The sequence below is a fragment of the Tursiops truncatus genome, chromosome 5 (genome assembly GCF_011762595.2).
Source record: "Tursiops truncatus isolate mTurTru1 chromosome 5, mTurTru1.mat.Y, whole genome shotgun sequence".
NCBI lineage: Eukaryota > Metazoa > Chordata > Mammalia > Artiodactyla > Delphinidae > Tursiops > Tursiops truncatus.
Window position 1 is genome coordinate 101,261,207 of NC_047038.1, and position 19,450 is coordinate 101,280,656.

A 19,450-nucleotide genomic window follows, 5' to 3' on the forward strand; every position below is an offset into this window, starting at 1 on the left:
GAGAAGCCCGTGCACTGCAACGAAGAGCAGCCCCCACTTGCCGCAACTAGAGAGAGCCCATGCGTAGCAACAAAGACCCAACACAGCCAAAAATAAATAAATAAATAAATTTATAAAAAAATAAATAAAAGATCACAAAACTCTTAGAAGCTAAAGATAAATGTCATTTGTATCAAACATGTTAAAGACATTGGTATATAAACACTATGTGAAAATGATTTTTAAAATTTACACCTGCCCATAATGATCCTGCCTTAGAGTATAAGGTAACAAGCAACAACCAGATAATGTTCCGACAGATAGAAATGACAGGCTAAAAAGAAGTTGTTTTTTTTTTAAAATCATTTTGCTTTTTATCTTCTTGCTCTGTTTTTCTCTTACTCTCTCCTCCTTCCTCTTTTTCTTCTCTATCTCTGTCTATATCTCTATCTCTCTGCAATGGATAATACATTACACAACTTGTATAACGTCAGAGATGACCTCTGAGTTGTAAATTGGTCAGAAGAAATCAAACTAGAAACAAAAGATTTTCCAACATAAAAAGACAAGCATAACTCATGTTGAAATCAGTGTAAGATCAAATAATAAATGAACAAACAAAGAAATGCCATACAATAACCTTTAGAAAACAACTAGAATATGAAATTACTTCTATAAATTAATGTCAGATAATTTCTAAGTAAGGGCAGAATCAGTTTCATGGAAGAGAGATAACTTTAAAAGCTTTAAATTGTTTTCTTTTATATTAGTGATATGTGTATTTTGGGAAAGCTAAACCACTGTGACTAACTCTAGAACTTGGTCTTAGCTGTTTGAGACCTGGTCTTAAGCAGAATTGAATGTTTTAACTTAAACTTGCCAACACTACTTTCTCCTATAAGTGATTCTTAGCAACTTGTTTGGAGGTTCTATCAAGCAATTAGGGCCACCCACAGACCCTTGAATAGAGGGTATAATCCAGGAAGATAAGACTTAGAGAACTTATCCAGGAAGTGCTTCCACTTTATCAAGTATAGGGCTTTGAAAGGGACAAACATAGAATCATGCAGAGAGGGGAAACACATGCTCATGAAGACATATCAAAAGAAGTCTTTGTTCAATAACACTCCAGGAAGCCCTTCCCTGGTCACCCTATCCAAAACCGTAACCCTCCAACACACTCTTCAATCCATTTTCCTGCCTTAATATTCTCCTTGACCATTTCCACAATCTAATATACAACACATTTTACTTGTTCTTTTGGTTTATTGTCCGTCTCCTTCAACCATAACTTAAGCTCATGAAGTCAGAAATGATTTTTTTAGTCCACTGCATTCATAATTGTATCCCCACAGCTAGAACAGGCACATAGTAGTAGTGTTCAATAAATATTTGTTGAATGAACAAATGTAATTAATTCTATCCTTGAAATCATATGGTAACTTACAGTGCATCCAGATTACCTTTACCTCTATATGTTAAGTTTAATGTAGCAAGAAGTCTTTCCATAGATTAAATTTAGAAACAGTTTTCTGCACTTGTAATAGAGGTTGATAATCATTTTGATCACCCAAGAAAGGCAAGTCATACCTGAGTCACTTCAGATAGATACTTCAGGCACTTCTCAAGGTCTCTGTCTACGCTTGCATGAGTGGATGTACAGAACAAGGTGGGTTGTAAGTCCCTTTGTGTTCGAGAGTCATGAAAAAGAAACTGCCTCACACCCGAGAGAGAATGGGGAAATGAAAAGTGATAAGCATTCTGGGTCCGTAAGATGGTGGACATCTGCACCAAACATGATTGTATAATTCAGCAAGCTTGCAACCCAAGAAGAGTCATTACATCAGCACATCGATCAAGAGCTGGAGCAGAGCTCCCAATATATCTGCAATTGCCACTCCATGTATAATGAAAGAAAAAGTTGTCCTCTACTTCCCTGGATCACCATGTGAATCAGTATGTGCGACCAAGCACTGATGCTGGGAATGGTTTGAGGTTGACCGAATATCATTTAGAATTCTCTACCTGACACTCCAGCCCCCATTAATTTGCCAAAATATTCAAATACTATCAGACTGGTTATTTTATCCTTATCATATGTGCTTTCCCAATATCTACATATTTGCCTTTTTCTAAGAGTCCAGTTGCTCAAATTCCAGTTTCCTTCAATCCTATCATACTTTCCTTAACATATAATGCAAGATCTCCTCTTCTCTCTACCTTCCTTGGCTAATTCCACACTTCTCCTCTTGTTAGAATTCCTATGGAAATTATTCTTTAATCTTATATTTGCAAAGAATTTGAGAATCTGCAAAGCACTTCCACATACATCATCTCACTTACATAAATAAACAGCAGAGTACTATTTTACAGACCCATTTTTTTTCTTGCACTTCCCAGCCCTATACCCTTTCCACAGCTTGCTTTTCCCAGACCTAGTAGGGGTCACTCCAGAGTATACATGCTAATGAGGATGAAAATGAAATTATTTTATTTTATTGAAAGTACCCCAGACATATGTCATGATAACAACTGAGTTTCTTTAGTTATTTCAATATGAAACTGCTTGGTAATGAACCAAAGCAAACCAATATTTTTCAAAGTTTTAGTGTTATAGTAACAATAACAAAATGTAATTCCCTGCTCTAGCCAAAAGCCATATTAAAATGTTTCACATTCAATTCTCTCAAAAACTATGGGATATGTAAAACATAACCATTTCATATATAAGGAACGGAAGTCTTAAAATTGTTAAGTAACTGCCCAGTGTCAGATTGGGAATTTGGATCTGATCTGTATGACTTGAAAGCCAAAGCCCCTTGGCCCCATACTCTGCAGTCAGGCACTATTCTGTTATACAGAGTGTAAGAGCAGGGCTGCAATACAGGACAAAGTCATCTCAACTATTGCCAGGGACATAGAGGCTACAGCACAATAAAATAACACTTATTTTAATTATAAATAAATAGTAAATACATGTGATTGCCTGGGGCTTCAGACAGTTGTGCAGTGACTAGGGCAGAAGCAGGAAAAGGGGAGAAGCTGGAGCTAAACAAGACAAGAAGTCTTTGTGTGAACCTGCCCTCTCACCTCACCCCAGGACAGGAAGAGCTTACCTGCGGCAAGAAGGCCTGGAGGCTTCCCTTCCTTACTCAACCACAGAGACTTCAGGTCCCCCTTTTACGAACTGCCTTACCTTCTCTTCTTCCTTAGTGCTCCTTATTAATCTTCATTTTCACTAGGTTTATCTGACCATATGAATAGATTTAGGGTTTGAAAGAGGGTAGGACACAGTGAGAGCCTCAATCATTAGCCTAACGGTCTAATTTCACTCTCCAGACACTGTAGTCAACTTGTTTCTTTATTGTCATAAGTAAAGAGGCAATAAAGTGTAATGCATAGTGTTCAGATTCTGCTCCACCACTCACTAACTCTGGAATCTTGAACATGTTGCTTAACCTTTCTGTGCCACAATTTACTCATCTGCAAAAGGAGCATAGTATTAGTACCTACCTCACTGTAAGGTATTGTGAAGAATAAATGAGATAATACATGTAACGTACTTGGGATATTGCCTGACTAAGAGTAAGTGTTCTGTGAGCATTTACTATTATAATTACTATATAATGCATGTGTCATAAGGATTACAAAAATAATATCTAATATTCAATGAAAATTACACTCTGTGACTTCCATTTATTCCTCACATAAACTCTGTGAAGTAGATACACACTGTCCCAATTATAAATGAAACACGAACTCAGAGAGGTTATAGAGGAGTCCAAAATTACGCAGGCAGCAAGCGATAGAGTTAGGACTCAAGCCCAGTCTGATTCCAAAATCAAGCTCTGCACCACCATGCTATTTCAGATGGGTAATAATACTTGCTAGTAGGTATTGAAGTTTTGCTCTGTGCCAGGCATTGTTCTAATAACTTAAGATCTCTTATATTTTACATCTCTTGTGAAAATTAAGTGAAATTCTCAAAACTACCTTACGAGACAGATGCATTTATTGTTCCTATAAATGCAAATGAGAAAACCAAGAAACCAGGCCAAGATCACACAATTAGCAGATGGCTAAAGTAAGTGTACCTCATACTGAAAGGTGGGTAAAGCTGAGGTGCTAAATTTAAATCTCAGTGACCCAGTATCAGGTTGAGCATCACAATTTTCAAAAAGGAAACTCCCTCCTAGTATATCCATCTAAACAATTTCTGAGTCAGAATGATTAAGACAGATATTCAACACTGGAATTACAAAAGAAGGAACTGATTAAATGCTAATTTATTCTGATTTGCCTTACTACTCAATCATCTTCCCACCTCTAACAGCAGCTATTTTCAGTAGTCATTTTCATTCTGTCCTCTACAATTTGAATAGATTCACTATTAGCAAATAAGGATCAACTTTTCATAGGAAGCAAGACCATTACCTTCATGTGCTTCCTGTCTCATAGAAGTTAGAGGCAACGTAGAGCGAGACAGTGGATGAATATTCAGTCCATGCAGCTGTGACAAGAGGAGAATCTGCCAATGATATACGGGGCCAAACTCACAGGACTTTATAAGCATCACATATCAATAGTAATGGATAACAACTGATTGGGTACTGAGCAGGACCACGGTAGTCCAAGTATTTATGCAAATTATAAAAATAAACTTTGGTTTGGTGAGCAGGGTACAGGTTTCGTTGTAGCCCAAACCACTCACTGAGCCTCAACACTATGTACCAAGGGCTTGGTGTATGTTTCAAATGGGTCCCAATGGATCTGAGCTCATATGGGAAGGTGCCTTTAGAAGTCCGGAAAGACATGATGGATAGCAAGGCCAGAAACATACTGTTACAGATCTTGGGAACAGATTGAATAAAATACAAGAATCAAGAAAGAAGATGGCCAGAAAATTTTCTTTATAGGAAGATTGTGTGGGAAAATAACAATGTGCCATGGGAAATAATACCAGTTGGATGGTTAGAACAAGTTATTAGATCCCTTATATTCACAGCACAATTAAATACCTGATTTGCTAGGCAAGAGAAAACCCAGTAGGAATATATATATATATATATATATATATATATATATATATATAGCAATGAAAAAAATGAAGATTTTGGGGATTCTTCAAGAATGTTATTCTAGGTAAAGAAAAGGTTGATGATAAATCATGTGGTCACAGATTAACTCAGTAAACAAATAATGAATTAACAAAGTATGGAACAGGAACCTGATTAGGAAAGAAAACATGTTGACAATAATGGTAATAAATTTGACCCAAATCAAAACAAAACCTGGTAGTTACTGTGCACTTTATGCTATGTGTTTTACATGCATTACCCTTACAATAACCTTATGACATCAGCATTTTTATTAGTACCATTTTACAGATAAGGAAACTGAAGCTTAAGAGATCATGTGACTCACCCAGGATCTCCTACAAGCTAATAGAATTGGGGTTTAAATCCAGATGGTTTAACTTTGGAGTGTACATGCTTGAGCACCATGCTATACAGCTAAGTGTTAAATTAATGGAAGTAGCCACAATTAATAAGAACACAGATGCAAGTACCAGACACATCAAATGTTGTACCACCTCTAGCTGCATAGAGAAAAGTCAGGATAAGGAGGCCTCTGATAGCAATGAGAAACCTGACCAGAATAGAGTGATGGAAATAATGAGATACAATGAAATACAAATACTCTTAAAAACAAATACTCTTAAAATAGTTTACAGTGAGCAAGATTCATAATGAACAAAATAGAATGGACTTCCATTCCTGGCTTCATCATCTCACTTTGGAATTGACAGAGAATAAGTTTGCTGTGTAGGCATTTCATGGTAATGACTTTACTATTATTAACAATGACAATAGTTACAGGCAGTAGTTCATATTTGCATAGCAGCCTTCCACATAGGAGCAAAAGCACCCGGCAAACATTCTCATTTTTATTATTGATGGCTTAGATTAATAGAGTACCTTTCTGTCAAAAAGCTCATTAATCCTTACACGGACTCTTGTGACACAAATAGGCAAGCAATCCATTTCTACATTTTACATATGGAGAAACCAAAGTCCAAGGACCTTTGTATAATTGCTTAGTAATACTGTGGCTGGGTCTACAATGAAATCATAAGGAACCAAGCATTCCCCTTCCTTACTGACTGAAGCGCTATCTCTTTTACAACTTCTTACTCTGAATTACGTGAAAGTGGGGGCCTTCTCTATCTACTGGAGCCTTCCGCATCGATTCTTACTACCTCTTCTTCAAGATGTATTCTCATTGCCTCCCTCACTCTAATAGATCAGGCTGCATCCATCCTCTCTCCTCCCCAAACCAGTCTCAATATTGCTCCCAGATTCATTTTCTTCAGCCTGCTCAGAAAACAGCAGTAGCTCTTCATTGTCTATGGAAACAGACCCACATTCCTTCATAGAAGGAATTTCACAGCCTCCCTTAATCAGGCCCCAATCTTTTTCCCAGTGATTTCCCTGAATGCCATCTCCTCTGTGCCTAGGTCACACAAGCCTAACTTTCTGAACCCCAAAGCTCACTCTTCTCTTTTCTCACTCTGTTCCCTCTTCTAGAAGTAACCTTTCCGAATCCAACACTGACTACTAAAATTATCTTCACAATTCCACTCTGATGCTATCTCCTCCATGAATTCCTTCTAATACCTCAGTTGAAAATGGCTGCTCCCTCAAAGTCCACAATACCCATTTAACCTTTATCCATTGCACTCCCCATATTCTACCTAGGGCTATTGTGACTTATGAAAGTACATCTGTCTTATTAGAATGTTCTATCCCTGACATTCACAGAGAGTCAACAGTGTGTCAGGCCCTGTGACAGCTAGTAGGTAAAAAAGAGAAACAGATCTCTGCCTACACAGAGGTTATAATCTTATAGACTCTCTCATCTAGAGTTCCTCCTCTGAATGACCAAACACACTATTTCTCTGTTTTTCCAGGAATGTTACCATTCTATATCATAAAAGAGATGTTAATTCATTACATAGAGTAAATGCTTTTTAGAAGTGGTTCTCCAAGCATTGTACACAGATAACCTGAAGGTCCCCAAGACTTTTTCAGAGGTGCTCCTGAGCTCAAAACTAACTCCAAATAATATTACGACACAGTTTGCCATTTTCACTCTCATTTTCTCTCATATGTACAGTAGAATCCTCCAGAGGCTGCGTGATGTGTGATATAACAGCAGATTGAAGGCATAAGTAGATAAGAGAATTCAGCTGTCTTCTATTAAACCAGTCATTAAACAGATTTGCAAAAATGTAATACCATGCTTGTCACTAAATTATTTTTGGTTAGTAAAAAGCAGTTTTCATTAAAAGATACATTCTAGATATTTTATTTAACATATGTAACAGTTTACTGCTGTTAATTCTTAATTACCTAAATATTTCAAATTGATATCTTAATTTCTGACATGGTAAATACCAAAGGATATAATAATTGTCAAGTGTGTAAAGGAATCATGAGACCACAAAGTCTGAGAATTGCTGCACTGGGACACATGTCTTTCTGTGGAACCCCAGTTGAGAATGTCTGGGCGATAGGTGAATCGTTTGTAACTGCACTGTTCCCTGAACTCACCTCTGTTAAAGCAACTATCTATCCTATGTATGAGATGAATTTATCTCTGATGCTGCAGTGCTAGGTGGAAGCCAGTAAATAACTGAGGGAGAAAGGAAAGAAGGAAGGAGGGAAAGGAAGGAGAGAGCATGGCAGGGAGAGAGGAAGGGAAAAAGGAAGGAAAAAAGGAGGGAGGGAGGGAGGGAAAAAGGGAAGAATTGTGTCTTTTTCATTCTTCAAAGATTCTACCACAGTAATTTGCCCACTGAAAATATCTATTAACCTTCATGTAAATGTGTTGTATTGATATAATATCTAAGGTGATTAAGACACCAATAGTTTCATCTGATGTGTTGGTAAATCCCAATACAGCTTAGAAACCATGATTTTAAAGACAAATTTTTAAAGAATCCTCTCATAAATAAATCAATAAACAAACCTTTATGCACACTAGTCCTTCACTATCAGAGGATAATTTTAGGATAAAGAAAGATACAAATTAGGGAAATAGATGCAGTCAATTTGGTTGCTTATGCATAAATTGTCTTCCTTATGGATAATAAAGTCTCAATAATTAGAAGTTACTTCCTATAACTAAAATATATTATCTCTAGATTTAGAGTGAGAATAGGTAGAATTAAGGCAAAGATAATAAAAGGGGGAGGGTCAAAGCAAAAATTGGGCATAGGCAAGCCTGTGTTCAAGATCCTTCTAAGCCGCCATCTGGCCTATTCTTTCCTTTTAGCTGTCCATGAAACAGCTTTTCATCCCTATGAAGTTCCTTCACTGATCAAGGCTGCCCTCACCAAGGTACTCCACTTGGCCTGGCTTTTTGGGTATTATTCCATGCTTTAATTCAATCTATACAATTTAATTCATATAATTTGTACAGTTAAAAAGAAATTTAAACATCATCTATCACAACTCCCTCATACACAGTTGAAATTCAGCTAGGTTAAGACTTGCCCAAAGGAATATTAATTCATGACAAAGCTGCAATGAGACTCTAATATCAAGTTCTCTTCCTTTTCCAGAAACAATATAATGAAAATTTTAAATAATCTGCTAAACCCCTAAGAAAGCACTCTCTTTCAGACCACTCTTGATTCCTTCCCCATGTAAAAACCTTTCCTATATATTCCATTTCCTTAGTCTCCTATGTTAATGCATTAAAACATTTATCCAAGTGTGGATGTTATCTAGATTCAAAATCCATCAACACCAATTCACACCTTAACTCAAGTTAGTTTATCAGGTTAGCTAGCCAACCACTTTACCTCATAATATTTCTTTTTTTTTTTCTTTTTTTTTTTTTTTTTGCCGTTGCATGGCTTTCAGGATCTTAGTTCCCTGACCAGGTATTGAACCCGGGACCCAGCAGTGAAAGCGCCAAGTCCTAACCACTGGACCAATAGGGAATTCCCATAACATTTCCACTTTAATAGGAACAGTCTTCAACCAAAGGAGTAAGTGGAAATTTCACACATCATATCTGGTTCAGAAACAGAGAAAGTTGAGAACCAGAGAGCATTTTGTCTCCTTAAAACACGACACAGCGTCAGATATCTATACTTAGGACCAAGACTAGAAAAGAAGGTCAGCATATGAGATTTGATTGCCTGTGATGTTCCACATTGCTGACCTGAACACTGATGGGCAAGAGCATAGTCAACAGACACATGACATGATACATTTGGCTGAAACTCATAAAAACTGAAAAACAGCTTAAATTAAGTGTTTCCTACCCACTATTTCACATAGTTTTTGCCTGATACAATTTATTCAATCTTTTGCGGGGGGAAGGGGAAGGGGGGAGTGTAATATCTTTAAATCTTAATAAACTAAATTCCAAAGCAGAATTATGTGGATTCTTAAGATTTATAAATGACTTTCTAAAAACAATACTGTCAAGGTTATCCATTCTCAAGTTTAAAGGCATTTGAAAGTGGGCCTCAAGGATTAAAAGCACCAAAAAACCAACTAGAGCTTCCAAAAGTACAACTAGAAAGAAAACTTTGAAGTATCTGGCATATATAAATTCTGGCATCTACACCATAAATAATACATGTAATGAATACTGTTAAATTGTAGACTAAATTTTCCAGTAAGCCCTAATATGAGAAGGTTTCTTATGTTAACCACATCTTCATTAATATCTCATACTTTTATTTTAATAGTAGTTCCTCTGATACTATTTATCAGAATATGGAGAATTCTTTATGAAGAATCTGAAATATCCTAAAATTTATGCTGACTCATTCTTCAGCTAAGTTCCAGGAAAACAGTATGATTTTCCTGATCTGACATCAAATTCTTGGGACCTCTCAAATCTATCTTCCTAAGAGATATAGCTTGAGGTACCACCAATCAGTGGCCTTTAAAAGGTCTACTTACGTTGGTCTTACTAAAGTTAAATAGCCCTAAGGATTTAGTTTCCCACCTTGGTAACTTGCAGCCATGGAGAAGCAAGACAAAGCAGCACTATAATGACGTATTTCTGAATATTCTCTTATTCATCCCATGTATAAGATATTTGGTTCCACAAACCTGTTATGCTCACTTCTATCACTTTTTACTTTGATTATGCTGCTATCATTTCTTGGAATCCCTGTTCTTACCCTTAACTGGAAACCATATCAATGTTTAAGGCTCCATTTAGGTCCAACTTTTACCTTTAATTCTGAAAAGGATACGACATAGGAATAAAAAAGGAAGTGCTCCAGAGTTGGATTCCCTCGGGCTACCACCACTAGCTGCATGACCTAGGGCAAGTTACTAAGCCTCCTATGTTTCAGTTTCATGATTTGTAAAATAGAAATGCTCAGTGGGATTTCTATGAAGATTAAATGAATCAGTGCATGGAAAGTGCCTTGAACAGTGTGTGGCACAAAATAATCACTCAATAAATGTTATCCACTATTATAATCTTTATTATAACTCTCATTCTTTCCACACCTCTCTGAACATATATAGACTCATAATTCATAAGGACCTTAAACCCCAGAGGTCACTTTGTTCAATCTCCCACATAAAGTAGTACATTTGGTCAACCATGAAGACAGTTAAATATTTGCAGTGCTGGAAAGTTTGCTACTTTTCAAAAAGCACAGACTGAAAAACAATCCTAATATTCAGAAATTTCCTTTATATAAAGTGCCTACTCTCCACTCACAAGTCTGTAACTTCTGTCTCCAGTACCACTTCAAAATAAACCTGCATCCTCTATCTTCTTTCACAAAATATTCCGAACAGTCTGTGACGAGTTAAAAGGACAGTAAGACATTTTGTTTAGAAAAGTAAAACAAATTTTGGCAAAATTTACTCAACAACAATAACAAAATTAAGAAATTTTGGTAAAATTAAGAAATTAAGGTAATTCTTGCTTCTGAGGGATTTGGCAACAATATTCACATTTATCACCCGATCTATTTAAAAAAATTGTAGACTCTCCGTCAGGCTGTCAGGCTGCTTTCCAGATTATATCCAGAGGTACAATATTTGGTGCATTATTTTGTAGTCTAGTTATTTCTCTACAAAGTCCCTTTGGCTATGTTTTTTCTCCTTGTAATTTTTGTTTTCCTGCCTCTGTTTCTATCTATCTATCTGTCTGTCTATCTATCTATCTAGATAGATAGATATATCTCGCTCTTTCTTCTTTCTTTTGTCAACCATTCAACACATATTCATGCAGTACTACCAAGTATCAGGCACTGTGCTAGGCATGGAAAAGTCAAAGACAATTAGATTTGGCTCAAATTACTCACAGGCTAAGGTGGAGAGACAGACACATAAACAGTTAATAAAACACACTGGTAATGCAGTGAGGTAGACATGCATAGGCTACGGTGGGAACACCAGGAAGGAATGCCTAATGGAAGGAGTCAGGAAAAGTTTCTGGAAGGAGATAACATCTGATGAAGTCTAAAGTGAGTCTAAGCAGCACCTCCAAACACTAAATCACTTGAGAATCTTGTTTGAAAGATTCTGAGTCAGTAGATGTAGGTGGGACTTGAGATGCTGCAGTTCTAATCAAGTTCCCAGATAATGTCCGTGCTGCTGGTCCCCAGATCACTCTTTGAATCGCAAAGGTCTTAAACGATGAATAATGACTAAGTAAAGGAGGGGTGGGGTGAGTACAGGCGGAATAGGTAGTATGAAGTAAATCACAGAGGTAAGAAACACTTGAGTGCATGATAAGACTGAAGCACACTGGTGTCCCCAGGCAATTCGAGAAATCATCAATTCCTAAACTGGAGGTGGATGGGAGTATGGTATATTTTAAGTAGAAGGGAATTTATTACATAGGCCGTAGAGCATATCAAAGTAAGCAGGGCAGTCACATGGTAACAACTGCAAATAAGAGCTGGTAGAATCATGAGCAAGAAGATAATATGCTAGACTACTTTAAGTAAACCTGCTAACAATGATAATGAGGCCTAATTTTGGCTGTAGCAACAGATTTATTTCAAAGGAAACTGATGTGAGAAATGTTTAAGAGATAAAGTAGGTTGATTTTATTTTAACTTATTAATGTAAAAAATCAAGCAAGTTGCTATTTCTTTGCATTCGTTGCCAGCTTAGTGTCTATTCTTAACCTAACAGTAACATATGATCTTGAACAAGACACTTAACCTCTTTTCACACCAAGTTCCACATTTTAAAACAGTAAAGAGTTGACCCCAAAAAACACTGTGGTCTCTTTAAACCCTAAACTTTATAATACTGTGAATTAACTTCATCTCTCATTGAATCATGGAATCATAAAACATATTCTTAAAACTACCACAACACCTGGAATATAAATATACATTGTATGACTAATATTGAATCTACCTAGCCAAAAGGTCTTAAAACTTGAGACTTCTAAAATCCTCCCCCTTCTTCACCCATGACGTTCATTACTGAGTCTAGCTGCTTTGTACTTATGTCCTACTGATGATTCTTTGGTTTGTGCCCTTATTATTTTTTAGCTGAATTCCTGCAATAGCACCTTACAAGTTCTCTCTGGCTCTAATCTAATCTCTTTCCAGACACTATCCAAGAAATTGAAGAACTCTGGAGTCAGAAAGACCTGGGCTTAAATGCTAAATACACTGTTTCATAGTTGTGTGATTGTTAGCAAGCTATTTAACCTCTCTAAACCTGAGTTTCCTTATCTATGAATCATAAGGTTGATATGAAGATTAAATGTTTGTAAAGTGCTTAGCACAGTGCTTAATACACAGTAAGAACTCAATAAATGCTAGTTATTATTTTGAAAGACAAGTCTCATAAAGGCTTGAGCAGGCACTTTACAAAAGAGGAAGATCAAATAGCCAATAAAAAATGAAAAGATGTGCTTTCTATTAGTAGTCAGCACAATGCAAATTAATACTTCCATGAGTACAATTAGGTACCCACCTGATCAGCAAATTTTAAGAACTTAAAAACCAAGTATTGGTGAGTATATAGAGCTTCTTATATATTGCTGATGGAAATATAAATTGAGGCAACCAATTGAGGAAAACATTTGGCATTATTTAGAAAAACTGAATGTGCACATACCCCCAAACTCAGGAGTTCCTTTCCTTGATGTGTATACTAGAGAAGCTCTTATACATGTATACTAGAGCAATAATATATGTGCATAAAAAGTATCATATGTATATTTAATATTATTATATGTAAATGTATTTATTTAACATTTACTTAGTACATAAATAACTCAGGTTATTTTATATATATATATATATATATATATATATATATACACACACACACACACACACACACACACATAAGTAATATAGAAATAATCCAAATGTCTATCATAATAATGGCTAAGTAAATTTGGATATATTCATAGAGTAAAATACTACATAAGTTACATGAATAAACTACATACATCAACATGGAAGAATCTTACAGTGTTTCACAAAATCAGGTGATTAAGAATATATCACTATATACTACTATGATTACAAGATTGAAAACCTACAAAGAAAAGTAAGAGAATAAGCGTGACAAAAGGCAGGGTAATGGTTACCTCTAGCGGGAAAGGAAAAGCATGTGATCTTAAAGGAGCACAAAGGGCTTTCTGGGAGTCTGCTCCTTAATATGAATGGTGGTTATGTGAGGTTTGCTTTATAATTATTCCTTAAACTGCATTTGTTTTATACACTCTTCTAGGTACATGATATTTACTAAAAAATAAATTTCATCATGTCATTCTATTTAAAATCTTTCAAAGCTTCTTCATTTTGGAATAAAATACAAACTCCTTAGCTCTGTTTAAAAGATCCTTCATGATATATCTCCTGTACCCCTCTTCAGCTTTATCTCTACCACCCTCATTTATGCCCCAGCATAGTAAATAGCATCTAGTGCCCCCAAACACCCAGACTCTCTCAAGTTGCTGGGCCCATGAAAAATGTTCTCACTGCTCCCCTTCTTCTAGCTAACCTCTTATTGCCCTTAACATTCAGCTAAAATATCACTCCCCCTGGGAAGCCTTCCTTAACAAATCCCCATCCGATCTGTCTTAGACTCTCCTCTGCTGCACTTCCTTTATCACCCAATGCCTACCCATTTAATAGCAGTGGATAAGTACCACACTCTTTAGAAATAACTCCCTTTTCTAATGGCATACTTTATCATAAGTGCCACATTCTTTAAACATAGCTCCTTTAAGGCAGGTACTGTCTTTTTCAGCTGTCCCAAGAGCTAAGGATGATATCTACACCATGGATTCTCAATAAATGTTTGCTTAATGAATATATGTTTAAGATGGGGCAATATATGTTTTCTACATCACTGGGATGCACACATAACTCAAAATATTAAGTTCAGCCATAAAAAATCACCCTTCTTTTAAATTGAAATTGTTGATTACTGGTAATTACATATGATTCTCAGTCATAACAAACACATCTAATACATATTGATTACGCACAGCATAGTGATGACTATTATATCTGCTTTCTCAATATAATTATAAGCAGACTGTAATGAGAATCATGATGTGAAGAAAGTATAGGGTTAATTTCATATAAGGTTAATTTCATCAGTGCTCTGCAGTTATGCGCTATGCATTGATTCATAGGGCAGCCTATATACTTAGAGTTATATAAGCCACTAAACAAATGAAAGAGAGATATTGATCACTAGTTCAAAACAGCTTCTTTTGGAATCTTACAAGCACCACTGTCATACTCTTATTTCTCAAAGATGTTGTTTGACGGATTATAACTAGTTCATCTCTGCTGGAATCTATTTATTATTGACATTGGTGACTATCATCAAGTATTTGATTAAAAAATATACTCTGCCTGTGTGTGCTGATATTTTATAAAATAAGAAGATTTTAAAATTATTCCAACTAGCAAAGCAACTGGATCTATTTTTAATACTGTTTTTATTAAGCAAAGAATTTGTAGGCTAAAATGTCCACAAATTGAGCTTTATAAAACTGTGATGTTGATTTCTCTTCCCTTATGTCTAAAGATCTAAATGTTATGTTAATATATATTACATATACCCTATATATACATATATATATTCCTAAAAGGAATTAAGCATTATAATTTAGCTCAGAACCAATTCTTCTCCTAGAGAGGATGAATCAGTAAAATATAGAATTATGCTGCAAATAATAAAAGCCACTGAAAAATACTGTTACCCAACTGTTATGCAGCCTCATGAAATTATTCATTGTAGTCACCTTACTTAGGCTGGTATCATCCAGAGTGGTAGCATCATGGTGTTATACGATGCACTTATGCACCTAAAGACCTGTAGCTCCTACATGTGGTATTAATAGCACCACACCATCAGTTAAGCTTTCTGTCCTGTTGACTTTCACTTCTTTAGTTGACATTATTTGGAGCAGTATTTCTTTCCGATCTATACAGTAAATCACATGCACTATTTAAATTGGTGATATAGATCACATGTTTCCTGCTAAGGAACATTTTTAAATTTGCAACTCACCACTGCTTGTATGGTTTCTCATCTACAGGAAATGGGTCTAATTCAACAGCTTCTTGCCTGAGTTGCCATAACAAAGATCTGAGATGGTCCTGCTGTTGGTGTTTCTCAAGCTAGCCTAAAATCAAAGCAAAAACACAGCCAAGTTTGATTTTAACATTTCAATAAGAATTTCACCTGCATTTAGAAAATCAAAAGACTGCCAAAGACAATGGGTGATGGGTGATGGGACACAGGGGGAGGGAATAAAACATCTCAAGGTAGTTGACTCTGTTCAAATTTATCACAAACACAAGAACTTGGTTGTTACCAACACCAGAATAGTTAGAATTTTACAATCTGAATATAAGCCCAATTAGTAATTGTTACCTTGGTTGATATGGATTGGTTTTGTGATAGGAGGCACCCTATTCAGCTTCAACTGAGACAGCTCCCTGTTACATGTTTGCACAGTCTGCTTCTCATTTAAAAACAATGGGTTCATTTGGAACAGTGGGTTACAGAGTTATGGCTAAAGGAGGAGAAGTTTGGAAATCTCTGAAGTATGTGAAGTAAAATAAAACTACACTGAAGTTGGTCTGAAGCTAGAAAGAGACCTGTTATGTATGTTTTTCCATAATCTGATCTAGTTACAAAAGTAGTTTGTAACTTCGGTCTGTTACTGTTACTTTTCGACATTATACCGGACCGATTCTCCAAGACTGTTCCAGTTTCCAATGTTCTACCCATTATCAACCCACAGCTTTTGATTTCTAGTTTGGAAAAGTATGGTCACCATGCCCCAAATAAACGTCCTCTCTGCCCCAAATAAGAGTCCCTTTCCAGGCCAAGTGTTTACGATTGCTGCTGCTGGAAATCCTCCCACACCACATCTTCCTGCCCTCTCCGCAACAATCCCAGTGTGGCCTACCACCATTTCAGAGGAGGTAAATGTCTTTCTCCTCTGAATTCCTATTATATGTATTGAGTATGGACACTTGATCATATACCACTTTGTTATTTAACCTCATCACCCTAAATGACTATAAGCTCCCAAATGGCAGAAACTGTGTTACAGTTTCCCAAACTCTTTCACCCATAGTATTTAGAGAACTATGTGCATGGGAGACATTCATTCAAGGAATATTGATTGTGCCCCTACTATGCACCAGGCGGACACAGTCAGTCCCTGACAGAGATTATAATTTAGTAGTGAATACAGGAAGCCCAGGAATAAGCAATTACACACACACACACAAAATGTAGAAAAAATCCTGTTTATTATGGTGCATATGGGGTTTTGGAGTAACTATGGGTTAAAAACATTTCTAAGGAAACTTCAGTCCTTTCTTTTTCCATTCAAAACTTTAATTTCCATTCCTAGGAGCATTAGTTCTATAAGCCTATGGGTTTTACATCTCATAGTCACCAGGGATAAGATCAGTGAGAAAGGCCATAGTGGCTTGTTATGAATCTAAAATGTCAATTCAACTAGAAAATCCTTTATCAAAAATAATCATAAACTTGCAGTCCACTTTTCAAACTAAAAATGTTTCTTTCAATTTAAGGATTTTCAATATCACCTGAAGTCTCCATTTAGAGTTTCTACCAAGATTCACAATTAGAAATGGAGTTCTCTTCCATTAAACAGAGGGGGGAGAAACAGAACCTGAAACATAGAGATTTTCTCATAACTTGGTTATGAGAATATGTACAGATAGGTAAATTTCTGAAAATCCAAGCTCCAATTCTAAATTACAATTTCTCTTTCAATCAATATGCAGCAAGATCTTTTATCTGAATCAGCAGCAGTGTCTCATCTCAGACTTATGTAATGCAACAAATATCTCTAATATGCTAAAAAAAAATGGATTTTGTTCTTTATCAATAAGCATCTCCCCCAGTAGTCTATAGGCCCAACTTTTTCCACGAATCCTTGGTCCTCAGAAGAAGGTGTAAGAGATGCAAGCGTGGTATGGTAGGAAGGAAGCACTCAGCCTACAACAAATACAGCATTGTACTCCTTTCTTGTCATTCCTGGACAATTTGTGCCTCTTTTTTGCATAAGTGTTGCAGTGTCCAACCAAAAGCTTAAAAGAGATAGCAAGAGGAAATAGTAGGGGCAACAGAGAAAGAATTTAAAATGTCAATTTGTTACTTCTTATTCTAATTGAAGGAGTCCATTATTCTCATTAGCACCTAGGCAATCATTCAATTTGAACACACCAATTCCATGTAAAGTCTTATAGTTACAAATGTGACCTGCAGCCAGAAGTAGAGCAGGAAGGGAGAGCATCTGCCCTCATGTTTAACAAGAAAAACCCAATTCGTCTTTATCCATCATCAGTATTAAAAGACTTTTCCACTAAGATTCATTTACATAAAGTCACACACACATGCACAAAAAAACCTTTAAATATGGGAGGCTTTCCCTTTAAATATGGGAGGCTTTCCCTTTAAATATGGGAGGCTTTTTCACATTACTTAAATTAGGCAGATTCCTTTTGCTCATGATATTCCTATAGGATACACTAACAAGGGAAATCCTATGAATTTTCCTGTAATTTTAAAATCTACATATATTTTATGGCATCCGCCATCAATTCTCAGTTCATTTTAACCTTGAAAATTATTGACCGTGTATTCTGAAACCATTAAATACTAATAGCTGCAGACGTACCAGACAATGACAGCAAAAACACACTTGGTCCCTCTGGGATCTGTTCATGAGCCCCAGCTTCCAGCGTGGCAAACACACTCCTCCCCACAGCAGATGCTGTTCTGGGGCAGGCAAGCAGGAAGCCGGAAGCAGCTGATTTTTCCCACTCTGCATATCATTTCTTACTGCCCATCATCAAGAATCTTTTTACCAAAACTGTGAAGATTTTATAACACCAGGAGATTGTCAAATTAAAGATTCCTTGCAATAACAAGAGAGAGTGATGTACAAATGAGGAAGCATGAAGCCTCTTTAATACCTAAGGTCATACCACCTTTGTCATTGGATTTTCCAGTGCTGTTGTGAAGGAGAGAAAATCCAGTTTGCTTTCTGTGATAAAATAAGATAATCTAGGACTTTATATCAATTTTAAGAGTGAGATCAAGGTAGAGGAAATACATACCAGAGACAGCAAAACTGCTACATCCAAACTGTCCGGCCCCAATAATCCAATGGCTCCAAAGTGGAGTCGGAAGCTTGCGAGCTCATTCATGGGCATGAGCATCACTGTCTATATTTATAACACAAAAATTCACCCAAGGCAGAAAATTTACAGAAGCCTCTCTGAGAGAAATGCAGGCCTTTCCTGCAACCATTTTAATACATGGATCAGCATTCTGTGAGGTCTTTCAGGGTCTGACAACTAGCAGACTAGGGACAGAGGGAGAAATTGGATATTGGGTTGGCAATGCCTGGTGCACTTAGACCCAATTTCCTTCAGTCTGAACTGTGGCCTGTCCCATAGGACTTAGTCTGACTCTATCCAGTTTGTTCATAAAAGTTATTGTCAACACACCAAAGCAGGCAGGGCTGCTGTAAAGACACTGTCAGGCTCTGCAGCAAAGACAGTCCATGTAAACAACCTTGTGATTGCTTCAGAGCCAACTGCCATGGGATAAGCCATTCTTTTTCTGTGGTTAAATTACAGGACCCTAGGAAATTATGCCTTTAAGGGGGTAAAAACAGAGACTCAGTCTCTAGACTTAAAGGGAGAGGGAAAAAAGAAATATATATATGTAATTTTCTTTAAATAGCTCTAGTCTTGATTTACTTGAAGATTTTCCAATAAATCACATTTATTTTGCTGCAGGCACAAATACATAAATTCTGCTAAATACATTGCCATGCTCATTTTTGATGATATATCTTTTTCTCCCAAATGAGCTCTGACATTTCTAGGGGACACAGTATCCTAGTACAGAGTACCTGGGAACCA

The 19,450-nt window shown here is 36.4% G+C and overlaps 1 protein-coding gene across 4 annotated transcripts in view; it reads right to left on the reverse strand.

Annotated features, from left to right (window-relative positions):
• The window catches only part of MAPK10 (mitogen-activated protein kinase 10), a 350,755-nt gene extending 331,897 nt beyond the window's left edge, over positions 1–18,858 (reverse strand). For all 4 annotated transcript variants that reach the window (XM_073805431.1, XM_073805430.1, XM_073805432.1 and 1 more), the window contains exons 1-2: positions 18,638–18,858; positions 15,540–15,654 (exon numbers count right to left, since the gene is read on the reverse strand). The gene's annotated coding sequence lies outside the window, so the exon portion shown is untranslated. The remainder of the gene's footprint in view (positions 1–15,539; positions 15,655–18,637) is intronic.
• Between the last annotated feature and the right edge of the window lie 592 nt (positions 18,859–19,450).